This window comes from Battus philenor, unplaced genomic scaffold, assembly GCF_028537555.1.
Source record: "Battus philenor isolate CCGP_79_NKW_IND1 unplaced genomic scaffold, ilBatPhil1.0.hap1 SCAF_17, whole genome shotgun sequence".
NCBI classification, from domain to species: Eukaryota; Metazoa; Arthropoda; class Insecta; order Lepidoptera; family Papilionidae; genus Battus; species Battus philenor.
This window is the reverse complement of record NW_027181679.1, coordinates 3,293,126-3,307,301: the sequence shown is the minus strand read 5'-3', so window position 1 is coordinate 3,307,301 and position 14,176 is coordinate 3,293,126. Positions and strand designations below refer to the sequence as shown.

Sequence of the window (14,176 nt, the reverse complement as noted above, 5' to 3'; positions counted from 1 at the left end):
ATAATCACATAGCCATGGATGTGGCAATGGCTTCAGAAGTAATAAAAAACTTTACTAAAACATAGTAAGGAAAAGCATTTTCTAAATTCAAACTACTATATAATAAAAATAAATCAATGTTTACTGCCTGTCCCTATAAAATTTATAGTGTCATAAATTATTGATCAGTCGCATTCCAATAGAACAAAATAGTATTTTATAAAATAATAATAGTTAATAGTATTTTATAATAATAAAAAAAGAAAATAATAGTATAATAAATAGTGTATGAATCATCATCAATATCATTTAAAACCGATGATGGCCAAGTGATGATGGTACAAAAATCAAAGATTTGGTGCTTTAAAATTTTCAGTACATCTTATCAGTCAATTTAAAGTTACTACAGTCCAAAGTGCCTCCTGATAAGAGAAGAACTTTTTATATATATACTAGCTGATCCCGTAAACGTTGTTTTGCAAAAAAAATTAAAGGGTTGATCGTAGAGGGGTGAAAATTTATGGTTGTATGTATTTTTAATGCCACATTATAAAAAATGAAAACAAAAAATTTCATCAAAAAATTTAAAAAAATTTAAGGGTGCTTATCACTTAGGTGTATGAAAAATAGATAGTAGCCGATTCTCAGACCTACTGGATACGCATATAAAATTTGCTAAAAATCGTTCAAGCCGTTTCGGAGGAGTACGGTAACTAACATTGTGACATGGAAATTTTATATATTAGAAGATATATATAAATATATATTATAGAACAGCCTTAAACAAAGTAATGGGGTTTTTTTGTGATCACTCTTACAATATTCTTGTAGAGTAATTCATTTATAAGTATGTTATCACTTAAAACACTTAATACTAAAAATATGAATGAATTTATTTACAGGTTTTTGTTTAATGATTTTTTTTAATTTATTACATAGTGATTTAGAGACGTGACATAGAAGTAAAGAAGTGAGCAGAGGTAGCTTAGCGGTAGAAGTTTGAGTCTTGCTCTCGTAGTTCGCAGATTCGATTCCCGGGATAGTCTTACATGTAACTCACATTTTGTGCATTAATTATATAAGATTGCCACTGCTTATAAAAAGTTTCCATATAATGGGCAGCAGCGTCCTCTGCGTACTATAATACCACACTGCGATCGCCAACCCGCCTGTCAAGCGTGGCGATTATGGAATCTCCTCCCACAGATATCTTAGAAGGAGGTCTATGCCTTGCAAGAGGCATCTATGGACTGAAACGTCGACATATTAATATCTTAAATAGTTTCTCAACAAAAGATTTACTAATTTTAGGAAACCTGGAGAAAGGTATAACAAACTTAGTTTATAAATAGTTTATATAAATATATATTGTAAGAAAAGGACCAATATTTAGCCACTTCTACACATGCAGTGGTAGTCGTGCAACAAAGTGCACCGCCGGCCAGCACGCTGACAAATGTGCATGCGGCAAACAATGCGAACTACACAACTGCCACCGTCAAATCACTCAACACGTGTTTCACCCCTCCACGGGGCATCTTCAGGAGTTATGTTACACCAATTAGTGCCAAACACAGAGTCAAGAGACTTAGGATGGACTTCCGCATGTAACGCCTGATTCCATTAAATAAATATATATTGTATTGCTATTGTTATAAATATTATTATATGTATAAAATAAATTGGCATACATATATTATCAACTATGATTAAAATAATGTCCTTCCACATATTTCGTTACAGTTTTAAACGACTAGACTATTACTGATTATATTGTAAAGAAAACAAAACGATTAATACGTTGATCATTTTTTTTTGCATTATTTTTAATATGATATCTGCAAAGTTTTACGTTATTATGAAGCCAAGACTATAAAACTGTCGTCACAGACATTTCGAGTATTCGTAAATCGATAAATTTTTAATTTATTTGTTCTTGAATGGAAACAAAAATGAATAAAGTAATTTATTCTATTTCGTAAAATTATATATATGAGCTTTTAAGCTCATATATATAATTTTACGAAATAGAATATATAGTATAATAATACCTTTGGTCTTTACAGAAAAGCTCGATATAATAATTCTGTAACTGCTCAGATTTATCATAGAGATTCACCATTGTTGGGTTGATCGTGTTGTAAAGAGAGAGGCCAGGTATGGTTCTGTGGAGACCACCTTTAATTCCCTTGGTGTTCAAGTTTACCAACCAGACTGATATTGACTAATAATCCTACCAATGCCCTCTCTAAAAAACTGAAGATTACTCCTGACAGGCTTTAATCCTTCAGTAGGTTATAGAGAGATTTCCCTGCTATACCACACTCTATACCACCTTCTTCTTTTCAGTTCAGAGGAACCCACTAAAAGTAAATGCATCCTCCAAAGATATCTAAGATGAGTTCCTAGAATCTTAACCATGTCCTCCTAGTGTGGGCTTACTCACGTCTGCCGTCTCGTGGTCGCTGCTTGAGAACCTATCTCCAGTGACCATCGACTTCACGTTACGTCGGTGACATTCATTAAATAGTGGATACGCTCTTAACTCTACCGGATATAAATTCACTATAAATTCATTTCTAGGAATTTAGTTCATGATGTCATAGTACCTTAGTAGATATCTTTAAGTATAATCATTTCCCAAGAAACAATAAGGTTTTTTCTACTTATATTTATAACCAAATTATTTATTTTGTATGTAATGTAATTTGGAATTTTTAAGTACAATCCTTTATGTTCATCTCATAGAATTATGCTACTGAATATATTTTACCTACATTCACATGTTCGTTATAGATATTTTTGCATTGTAATTAATTAAAGCTTTATTTTTCTTTAACATAAAAAAAAACGTCGAAGCTACGTGCGTACTATAAATGAATGAGGTAAATCGAAAGTGTTGTTATTCTTTTTCTTTTATGTAAGCTTGTGTTGGTAATTGCCATAGTGTTGACAAAATTATAAATTTATTAATTTTTAAACAAGTCAGGGTTCATGATTAAATTGCGAGATAATGAGATAAAATTTGACCATGAAATGCAACACTACATTTTTTATTACGGATAAGTTATTTACTTATTTTTATAAAAGAACTAGTTTTTACTTATTTGTATAAAAGAACTAGTATATATATAAATAAAAACAAATCGTCAAATATATTTGGCTAATTTTGTTTCATAATATCTGCAGAAATGATTGACCTGTCGCATTTCAATAGAAGAAAATAAATAAATGTAAAGTATTTTAGACTTTATTTATTGATAAAATATGAACAAAATAATTCTTTGTTCGATAAATACAGAAGCACCTGCCAGACGCGCGAAATTTAAAACCAAAGCAATCTGTCAGTTGAGCAGTTAATGCCATTATATTTTTACAGTTACTCTTCATTTTTTATTATAACCTTCACAAAGTATTAGGGTAAAGATGAACATAGGCTAAAAATAACGATCGAAGCGCTTTATATTCAGCTTACTCCAATAAATAATAATTTGCACAGCTTATTTTTATGATTGATATTCTTAAAAAAAAAAAAAAACTATACTAGTGGACATAGACCTTTTCCCCTCTTTTTGAATATGAGTGATTGGAAGCTGTTAAAATCCAGCGTTTTCTGAGAACTTTGACAAGTTCGTTTATCCACCACATAACCTTAAGGCTCTGGCGGATATTAGTTCCGGGCGATATGTGGCCATTTCTACTGCCACTTTAACTTCCCAATCCGCTAAGCTACGATTATATCAGTTACATTCGTTTGTCTAGAAATGATCATCTAGAAATGATCATGCGATCCATAGTATAGTCCTCTGCAAATATTTATGCTTCTTTTCATCTAATAGACTCTCACTGCAAGACACAGGCCTCTCCAAAACATTTATTACCGCGAATTAATGTACTTTTTTAATAACTAATTAAGCACTATAGTATTTTGACCTCCTGGTAGTCGAGGTACCTTAATATTCAGCCTTGTCAGCCTTACACTTGTTTCACACGTATATATCAGATTACTATCAGCTTAAAATACAGGCGGTAGAGTATTTTTACAATGACTTATTTTTGCACAAATTAATTATGAATTTTATAGGTATTATTTCATAATCTTGATTCTCGTAATTTATTTATAAAATATTCATCTTCGTCATTTCAGCCGACATGCTGTATATAGATAGTAAAAACATTAGGAATTGCATGTGCGGGGTTTATTTGTCTATATTATTATCAACATAGTATACTATACTACATACTCCATATTACTACATATTCCAAATTTGACTCAGGAATATACCATAATCCCCACGCTTCATTGGCAGATTGGCGATCCTGGTGTGGTATTATTGTACGCTGAGAACGCAGCTCCTCATCATCTGGAAGCTTGCATACAATCCGGTGCATGAGTTAATGGAAGATGTGCACAACATCTTCATTTACATTTGGTACAACAAAACATTGCAGTGAGGCACGCAAACGTAAGTCAATGGTTCGATTCCCAAAATCGACCAATCTTATGTAATTCAGACTTTACGCATTAATTATATAGAATTGCCACAGTTTCTACAAGATTACTACAATTATTATTAATTAATATTATTACAAGATTCTAGAGGATCGGTAGCAACGTCCTCTGCGTACTATAATACCACAATGTGATCGTCAACCTATCTGCCATGCGTGGCGATTATGGTATATCCCAAGACCACAATAAAATTATTGGCGATTTTTTTTTCAAGTTTCAAGAATAAATCAATTGAATAATGATAATTCTATAATAATTGGAGGAAAAAATGGAAGGGAGCAGATCCGATTTTTGAATTAGAAATGTTTTTAATATAATTTGAAAATAATGAATTAATAGAAGCAATTGCTTGTGTTAGAAAATATTTTAAAGCTGCTTTTGAAAATAAAAGATTTTAAGAATTAGAAATAAGAGAGATACATATGAATTATGTAATAAATTCAGGCGTTACTTTGCAGAAGTCAATCCTACGTAAGAAAAGGACTAATATATAAGTAATAGACATTGCGGAAGTAGCTATATATTAGTCCATTTCTTACTAAAAATAAATTAATTTATAATTCAATTCAGTATTCGAGATATTTATGGGGGAGGTCTTGCTGTGGGTATCTATAGGCTGAAACAACTACGGTATAGTAAAATAAGTGTTTTTAAAATTTTTGAATTTAAACCTGGAAAATAGGTATTATATATAAAAACAACAATGGCGGAAATATTAAATAAGGTGCCATTCAACATTCTTTGTTTACGCCTTTTGAATAGGCAAAGGTCTGTGTGTGGTCAGTTGCGGTGAAGGAAGGGGACCAATAACGATCGTTATTCTGATACATTATATGCGACATGAATTTTGGATTTATAATTTTTTTCACAAGACACTTGAACCGTGGAAGCCTACTAATCAAATAGCTTTGTCTTAAAATCATAGGCACCAGGAAGATGGCACTTTCTGTGTCACTTATACAGGTTGATTAGTTAACGATATAAAACGTATAAAGGAGTGCAATTGTCAGCAAAAAGATTTAGAACTTTTAAATCTATTATTACATTGCAATCATTCTTTGTAAAGTGATGATTCTGAAATATATTACATTAGTAATGGTTCTAATGACGACACGTCAATTACTTTTGATAGTACAAAGTCTGCAGTGATATATAGTAGATAATAATTAATTATAACATGTAGTAATCCAAAATTTGAAAACACTTTATCAATCATTGATTTAAGTAAGAGCGTACCATATATTATTTGACAGTATATGATTTACATACTCAGATCTTTATGTGTGTTTGACGTTGAAACACAAACCCAAAAGATTTTTAAATGAAACCCATTTAACAAGTTTAATAAAAACCCGGAAATTTTCTGAGCTATTTGTAAACTAAGTAGCTTTAATAGCACAGCCGTTAATATTTTTAATTAAATTTCTATAAGGTAAAGGTATCTTTATCTAATTTCTTCAGTACGATGAAACACTGCATATCCGCCCAAAACGTACAAGACAGCCTATGTCTAGTGTAGTATGTCTTTTTAGGCAGAAAGTTTTATAATAATTCTGATGATTCATCAAAAAGGATCATACCATGAGTCTTATTTGCGGCTGTAGGAAACACACGAAATACAGGAAGCATTGAATTAATTTAAACTGCGATAAAATCAGTTCAAAATTAGTTTTATTTCATGAATATTATTCGCTGAAGTGATAGTTGGAAGGCCACGTAGCGCTGAACACATGGGCGATGGAGCCTTAGGCACCGCGGACCAACAAACGCATAAGCCGTCTACCTATAAGTTCAGATGACCTAAAGTCTTCGGACGATGCTAGATGCAGGCCGCTTCTAAACGTATTTATTGGATACGGCCGATGTCCAACAGTGACGTCAATTGCTGAAATGATTAGTATGATTTCCGTAAATCTAGTCAATGTAAATCAATTTCTGTTGTTATTTACTCTGAATCAAATGATTTGATTCAGAGTAAATAACAACAGAGAAATATTAAAGGATTCAAAGATTTTAGTTACAATGGCTATTAACCCTTTTCTTGATAATGTATCTGTAGAGATACATCAGAATTAAAAACAATAGTGGCATCAATTTTGAAAGCAAAGTAATCATTTGTATGTGAATGTTTAGGTGATTTCTTAATTTTCGAACGCTTGTTCAGTTTTTTCTGTTGGCATCCTTGGGTCTTAAAAGTCAAGAGGTATGAATATTAATGTAATATTAAAAAAAATCTGCCAAGTTAAGGGTTAATGTGTTATTTTACACTCATATCTTGTGTAATATCACTTAATTAAAATGAAATAAATGAAAAATGTTTTTATAATGACAACAAGAAGAAATTATTTTAATGTCAAGATTTTTCTATGTATTAACCAAAGACTAGTCATTGTGGCAAACTTTGTGGAAGGCCTAAACCTTGTAGTGGTCTATCGGCTGAATTGAAAAATCATTAAATTTCATTTATTTAAATCCATATAATAGAGTAAATAAGCCACGAATTGTAAAAGTTATTTCAATTATTTTTCTAACGATACGTGGAGAGTTATATTAAATTACACACTGAACTTAAATTAATGGTTAAATATTAAAGTTAACTATTAGATGAAATCATTAAACAATGAAGTTATACGCGTTTTGCGGGTGGCACTGACCCTTTGTGCAATAATTTTCTCTTCTTCGCTGGCAAGGAAATTTCACTCATTTTTATTCAGGAGTAATTAATATGGTGTATGTTATTTGTATATATATATTTATATATATTCCAAAAGACTAAAATATTGCATTACAAGTGTTTATAATTTGGACTCAAACATAATGGCTCAGAAATGAAATGCAAAATAATGTTTTTTTAAAAAGTATCGTGGGCGTAGTGGCCAGTGATACATAGCGTTCTCACGTGAACGCCGCAAAGTCTAGGAAAGTTTTACACCGGCTGGTGGACAAAGCGGTAAACAGAGAGAAGGGCGAGGTAACCTTTTGCAAGACAAAGCCTCCGTGATCGGTACAGTTACAGGAAGTTGAATAATGGAGCTTTTGGATCAGACAACTCGCTTTTGACCTTTGGAAAAGACCGAAATAATGCATGAAAGATGTCAAAATGGTTACAGTAAAGTGAAGACCGTAAACATACTATAATTTATTCGCGGGATTAGTTTATTTGCACACATATCGTTCATCGCTCGTACAATGGCCTACCGAAAGGCGAGGAAGAAGTCGAGTGGCGATCACTAGCTGGTAGACGTGGCATAGGTAAACAAACTTGATGTCATCATCGCAGATAGCATAAAATCGAACATCGTGGCAATCTTTGGGGAGGTCATATGCTTTGCAGTGGGTACGTAGATGACGAAAGCAGCTGATATGATTATGATGATTAGTTTAATGTACTGTTCTTTCACCAAAATTTAGTAATGAACAGGCTATAATCAACTTGATGTTACACTCGCCTACTTTACGCAGAACAGATGATCAACAGGGCAGGTAATGGAATGGGGACTACAAATTGGGAAGCGTAGTACAGGGTGTCCACCTACAAGGTGGTTTTGAAAGTCTATGGAGAGACCTATGTTCAACAGTATACTTCCCACGGCTGAAATGACGATAATGATGTTATAACTTTATTGCTGGTTTTACAATTTACAAAGGGATCAATCACTTATTGATTTCAAATCAGTCGATGCTCAGCAGCTGTGGCCTGGTCATTCATGTTTATGCTAAGAGAAGCATAAAAAGCCGATTGAATAAAGTCTCTCTTAGTGAGTTCCATGAGGCAATTTCTGAGGCAAGTCTGTCTTGTCTACCGCGTCGTATTACAATGAGCTGCTCTCAAAAACAAAATCCACGACCTTATCACAACCACCTCCATTTCTCTATACGACAAAAAGTAGGTCGGCCGACAACTACCCTTCCATGGTGGTGTTTCTTTGGAGGTATACAAAGTTTCCAGAGGATGGGTAACAGTGTCCATTGCAAACCATAATACGATACTGCAATCGACAACCTACCTGCCAAGAGTGGCGATTGCCCTGTGCCTTGTAGTGGGTTTCTAAGGGCTAAAACGACGAAATGTAATTATACAGAAATCTTAATCAAAAACAAATCAAAATAAAAATGTTAATAAAAAGATTCTGTTAATTTCATTTTCATAATTTATTAATATTTTCATTTCTATTAAAATTACGTTGCGAGTACTATCTTGAGAGTGGCAATAATTAATGCACAAAGTATGAATTATACGAGATTGTATCCCGGCAGTCGAATCTGCGACCAATTATCGCAAATCTTAATCCTCTTATCGCTTGTCTACTACTGCTCAGAATATACACGATACAATACTCATAGAAAAAAAAATATCAGTTACTAAACTGTTGTTACCAGAATCCTATGAGAACCTTTTATTTATCTTTTGAACCCTGTTATGTTGAGCAATGAATTAGAACATTTCAGCTTATATTTTCTCACGCTTGAGAAAAACCGGATGTACGACAATCGGTACACTCGTTGACAAAATAATTAACAACTTTTTTTAAAAAATGTGTTCAAAATATCGTCACACCAATAATGTATCATAAAGTAACTACCAGTAGAACGAATTTACGAAATGAGAATGAGTTACGTTTTCAATTTTGAATTTTTATATTGAACACGCCGCGGCCTTTCTGAACTTGGGAAGTCAGTATATAAAGGGCGAAATATTTTCAAAATGTACACAATACACCGGCAGCTTCAAGTTATAGGTTGTAGACTCAAATATCTAACATGTATCGTTTTGTCTTACTTGCTCTATTCGCAGTTGCGACCGCTGACGTCACTTATGAAGGTCCTTGTCCCGATGTGAAGCCTCAGGACAATTTTGATTTCTATTCTGTGAGTATAAATGTTTTAAAGCATACTCTTTAAAATCGTACCAACTAATACATAATTCAGTAAACTTTACAAATTTTATTGTTAATATGTATAAATTTTAGCTGTATTTACCTATAAGAGAAAATTGTGTAAGAAAAATTATAAAAATTATAAAACGCTGTCGTACCTCGCAGCTGGGAGAAGAAAGATCCGTATCAAATAGCGGCAACCCTCTCCCAACTGTCTGCGCTAAGTAAAAGCGAAAAAAAATATTGTTAAAAAAAACAATAACGATACAAATTAGAATTGATAAAAAAAAAAACTTTTAAAATCAATATGTATAGATTTTCACATGTGTAACACTCATCATGATATCTCCTGTACTGTTAAGCTCAGATATATAAAATTTGGTTAGAATATTTATTCTAACTTTTTAAAGTCAGCTAAGAACGGATTTCACGAATTTAAATCCGCAAGGGATTCGAGGAAGACAATGCATAGTTTCACATTACTCCTCTTAAGTTATAAACGACGAGAGATTGCAAGAAATAAGCCACAACTTTCATGTTTGGCAAACAGTCAAATTACTAGAACTAAAAACAATGAAATAACTCCTTTTAAATATTAAAGAATTATTATTACATTTAACTTATTTGATTCTGACTCTTTCCAGTATCAAGGTACATGGTATGAAATCGCAAGGTACCCTAATGCTGGAGAGCGAGGCGGCAAAGGCAAGTGTACGGTCGCTGAATATCTCATAAATGGAAACAGCAACAAAGTTCAGTACAGTCAGGTGGTCGACGGTGAAAGATCGTTTATCGCTGGTGATTTGACTTTCTACCCACCGGCCAAGATGATGATGTCCTTCACATGGTGAATGGAGGTAAGTGAAATAAGGAAACTTTGAGAACATCAAATTGAAAGTATCTTTATTCCAGTAGGCATTAACATGCACTTTGGAATTGTCGGTTATTTTAATATTATAAGCAATAAGCTATAGTCAGTCAGTCAGAAACTCAACAGTTACTCTTTTAAACTGAAACCTAATTATTTTTGATTTATACATTATATCAACTACGTAAATGTATATGTGCATGATGTATATATATGTATACATATGCGGTATAATTAGTATATTTATTTAAGGTGTTTTTATGTAATTCAATTCCTCCTCAATATGACTTTATCTTATTTTTCGAGTTTTTAATATTTACTAGTTTCACCTACCTTTGTCAATTTATCTCTGCACCGTCCAAACGGTTAACTGACAGAGAAATATTAATTTTTAAAATTAATGTACAAGTAAATGTGTCAACAGACCAAGTTCTACAAAAACTGCTGCTATAGTAAGTTTTATTTAATAGTATGCATTTAATTTTATAATTAAAACTAAGAGAAGAAATGTTTAAAATATTCAGTGGAACTTTATTATATATAGATACACTTCAACGAAAAATTTGTAAACTTTCTGAAGAAGAAATGTGAACGTTACGAGTTTAATTTTCTTTGTGATATTCATCATTAATCTGTCACTATTTTATAAATATGTATTTAATATTAAGATTAAGAATGATCAAATGTTAGTGAGGCAATGTAAGGGAATTTTCAAAAAAACAATCCATTGTTTCGCTGTCACAGAAATTTCTTTTACGACCATTTAAAAGCATATTGTCGATTGCGTTGTTTGATATTCTTGAAATGTTTATCCCTTTACGTACTCATATTTAAACTTGGAAAATAAATAAATGTAACCATGACAGACTGTAACCTATGCCTATTGGTTGCTAATTAGAATCCCGGGAAACACAATTTTTTTCGTATCGTTTAACATTAAATAAATAAATATAATCTAAAATAATGATGGAAAAAGTTTAGATGAAACTGATGTATGAAGGCTATTCTAATATATTAGGATGTACTGGTATATGATAACGGAGAGATATATGACATCCGCCCATTTGAATTCAATCCGTATGATGATCTGGAATCGTTCGAAGACGATGTTTGTGTCAACGTCGAGATTTATTACAAGGCTCAAATATTCACACATTTCAATTTGAATTTTAACCTTTCTTAACGTTGATTACATTTGCTACCTAACGAAATTTAATGTAGCTGTCTTTATGAAGAGATGATTTACGTCCCGGTAGAAACTATACGAAGTTGTAAACGAAATATTTTTTCTGTTTAGGTGTATCAAAGAACACATTCCTCTCCATCTTGGACACCGACTACCATTCCTACGCCATTGCATACCGCTGCAAGTATAATCCGGAAACCAACACACATAACGGTTTGTATGCCTTTAGTAATATAGTATAGCTTTTTAGTAATAATTTGATAAGAAAATAATTCATTTATTATTTGAAGGCTAAAGAAGATTATTTTGCAAAATTCTAAATGACTTCACATAAGTGAAACACCCATAGAAAATTTTTATCTGCACGAGAATAAGACATGTACTACTTATTTCACTTATGTGTAGTACTTTACTAATTTAAAAATGTGAAAAATTATTGAAGTGAAATGAATAAAAACATCATCACTAGTAGCGATTTATTGTATGTGTCTATATATATATATTCATACATATCGTCGTTTCAAAAGATAGACGCAAAGATATGTACGCAGTTAAATCATAATTGTCACACTTGGTAGGCGAGTGTAGCGACAGTGGTGTGGTATTATGTTAAGCAAGGTACATTACTGCCCACTCTCTGAATACTTGTTTGTAAGCAGTGGAAATCCTATATAATTAACCTAAAAAGTGTAAATCATATAAAATTAAATCTGAAATGAACCCGCGACCTGCAATCGCAAGTCCTATGGCGCTGGGCTATAACTGTTCAAAAAAATAGTAATATGAAAATTTATTTCTAAATATTGCGTATTAGTTACATATATCTTATAATAACAAAATGGAAAACTATCAGAAATTATCGTAAAAATTTAAAAATGGAATTTAACATAATTATCTCTAATTTACAACTTACAGTTGTAAATCGGAGATATACAGCCGAAATTTTATTACTTTTATAAACTGATAATATACCTTGCAAAACCATTCGATAATGCATTAACTATGTATAAACAAAATTTTGTTATTGTGCGAGCGAGCAAGCAACATGATATTGATCCTTTTTCAACCACCGTTATTTCGGTGAGAAGGCTTTTGAAACGTCTTTAGGTATTTTTCTGTTTCCTAATTATGTCCAAAATTATACAACGCTATATAAACTAATGCTATATGTGAATACTAGTTATTGACTCTTAGTTTGACTACACTATTACTACAGGCAGGATTGTAGATTTATAGTTCGTTTGTTATCAATGAACTAGTGGTACACGCTGTTCGAAAATCAATGGTTTGAAAAAATAACTAACGTAATTATAATTTAGTAACCAGTTCACAAAATTTCGGATCACTCTTTATTAATATCAATTATTATTTACTATCCGTCCCTGACTTCGTATGCCCAGAAGTCATAGGCTTGTTACTTTATTTATATACTATATTTTCATAGTGTTCACTTTATACAGAGATATGTGAATGGAAATAGGTGTAAAAGCCTTAAATAAGTAAATGCGTAGCTCATTTACGACAACTTAGTGAATGGTGCACGCTATTAAAACATCAATGGTTTAAAAAACAACTTACGTAAATATTAATTTACTGAGCAGTTCACAAAATTTCGGATCACGATATATTAATATCAATTATTGTTTATTATCTGTGATTTAATATGAACAGAAGTTTTAGATCCGGCACATTCTAATAAAAAAGTAAATCAATGTCTATTACATTCAGAGTAATCATTTTATCACTAAACTTAAACTTAAACTATATAATCTCTATGTAGAGACGTGAATAGAGATAGATATAAAAGCTTTAAATGGTTAAAAGTATAGTTCATTTGCTGTAAATTAATAAATGTAGCACGCTATTCTGAAATTAATGATTTAAAGAATCTATGGGTCTGTCGCATTGTATTAAAAAGTAAATTAATGTTATAATTTTCAGAGTGATCACTTTTTATAGAAAGACGTAATTGGATGTAAGTGTAATAGCTATGAAGATTTTTCCAATAAAATGACCTAAAATAATCATATATTACGAACCACCTCGCACCTAACACCACCTAATGTCTAAAGCCGCCGATCTTCCATATAAATAAATAAAAAAATGATTATTTGATTTTCTGTACTCTGATATCTGATAGCAGTAAATAATTAATGTTTTTCTATTACAGTGTACTCATGGGTTATGTCCAGGAGCCCCGTTTTGAATGAATACGCAAAGGCTGCCGTCGACAACTACCTAAGCACATCTAAAGTTATCGATACCTCAAAATACATCGCTAACGATTATTCCCCGGAAGCCTGTTACGCTATCACTAACACCATAGTAACTCGTTTCTCCTAAATGTATTATAAAAAAATACAAAACTAACAATATAATATTTTTTCATTTTAATAAAATAAACATAACTGAATAATATAATGTACTTTGTTATTTCACGAACAATAAAAAAGAGATAAGTAATTTTTAACCCTTTAACACGGTGCGGATGCCGGTCTCGCGTTGTAGGAAGAAGTGTCGAATACAGTGCTCTGGGCTGACGACTCAAGCAGGTTTAAAGAAGCCTCCTTGCAAAGTTCATTTTCACCTAATGATACTAATAATACTTCTTTAGAAGGACTTTCCACAAGTTTCCTCTCTACGAGCTTAAATCCATCATCAGGTTAAATACAGATTGCGCTGTTATACGTGCTTCGATAACATTTTTTCTACTTTAATTATCACAATTTTTTTTATGACAGACTCTAATATAT

General features: G+C 31.9%; 1 pseudogene; it reads left to right on the top strand.

Moving 5' to 3' along the window:
• The first annotated feature begins 9,253 nt into the window (after positions 1 to 9,253).
• LOC137920023 (bilin-binding protein-like) lies at positions 9,254 to 13,766 on the top strand (annotated as a pseudogene).
• Positions 13,767 to 14,176: the final 410 nt, after the last annotated feature.